At 43.8% G+C, this 1,459-nt stretch overlaps 1 pseudogene; it reads left to right on the top strand.

Annotated features, from left to right (window-relative positions):
* The first annotated feature begins 470 nt into the window (after positions 1-470).
* Positions 471-1,459, top strand: LOC115638422 (annotated as a pseudogene).

Below are 1,459 nucleotides of genomic sequence, written 5' to 3'. Positions count from 1 at the left end.
GCCCAAATCTCACTGAAATTAAGAAGCATAAATTTTTTAGGTTCCTTTGAAAATCCCAGCCTGAGAGAAAAGGTAACAGAATTTCTCTTTTGAAATTAGGGGCATGAATTGGTGACTAAGGTATTACTGACCAAAGAGGTAAAGTCTGATGCATAGTCCTTTATTTCCTCTTCATTCAAGCCCACTCGTAATGACTGCTATTCAGAATAAATACTTTGGCCAGCTCTAGTTATGAGTTGAGTTGAGGGAGAAAAGTGATTCTGTTTCATGAAAGATTTCAATATTTTGAAACTGAGTTTCATTCTAAATGGAAACCACCATTTTTGACATTTTCTGTGGAAAGAAATAGAACCCCGTTTTCACGACTATGTGGCTGCTGGGCTTTTCTAGAGCCACAGACTTTTGGAGAAAGGCATCTAATCTTGGTTGATAGAAGGCCTGGAGATGGTGGATACACCATGTAATACCTGTCTCTGTTTGTCTTCCAGTTGAACGCTTATGAAGAAATGATGAACTTGAATCAAACAGTGGTGACTGAGTTTCTTCTTCTGGGATTTTCTACCTCGCCAGAGTGGCAGGTTTTACTCTTTGTGGCACTGTTAGCCATTTATCTGGTCACTGTGGTGGGAAACCTCCTCATTATCCTTGTAACTTTGGTGGATCCTGTCCTTCACACCTCCATGTACTTTTTCCTCTCTAATTTGTCTGCCTTAGAGATCGGTTACACCTCAGTCACTGTCCCCAAAATGCTGGTGAGCCTCATCTCAGGGGATAAACACATCTCCTTTGCTGGCTGTGCCATGCAAATGGGCTTCTTCCTTTGCTTTGGGAGCACGGAATCTTCCTTTCTGGCCACCATAGCATATGATCGCTACGTGGCAATATGCAACCCCCTGTCTTATACCATGATTATGAACAAGAAGGTGTGTGTCCTTCTGGCAGCCACTTCCTGGACTATTGGCATCCCAGCCCAGGTAGTGCAGACCGGTTTGGTGTTCACCTTACCCTCTGTAGCTCCAGAGAGATCAACCATTTCTTCTGTGACCCAGTCCCTCTGCTGTTGCTGGCCTGTGCTGACACCTCCATGAATGAAACCTTGACTTACATCATGGTCACTTTCTTTGGAATGGTGCCCTTTGCCCTGATCCTGTTGTCCTACATCCGAATCATTGCCATCATTCTCATGATGCCATCAGCTGAGGGCAAGAAGAAAACATTCTCCACCTGCTCCTCCTACCTCATTGTTGTGGCTTTATTCTATGGTTCTGGCATCCTCCTTTATTTACAACCCAGATCCAGTGAATTTCCAGACTGCGCTAAACTTCTCTCCCTGTTCTACACTGTTTTGCCTGCCATGTTGAACCCTTTTATCTACAGCCTAAGGAACCGGGATATCCAAATAACCTTGAAGAGAAATATAGAACAAAATGGTTCCTCGCTAGCACTAAGTGGGAAATAG

The sequence above is a fragment of the Gopherus evgoodei genome, chromosome 21 (assembly GCF_007399415.2).
Source record: "Gopherus evgoodei ecotype Sinaloan lineage chromosome 21, rGopEvg1_v1.p, whole genome shotgun sequence".
NCBI classification, from domain to species: Eukaryota; Metazoa; Chordata; order Testudines; family Testudinidae; genus Gopherus; species Gopherus evgoodei.
This window is presented reverse-complemented; position numbering and strand designations above follow the sequence as displayed.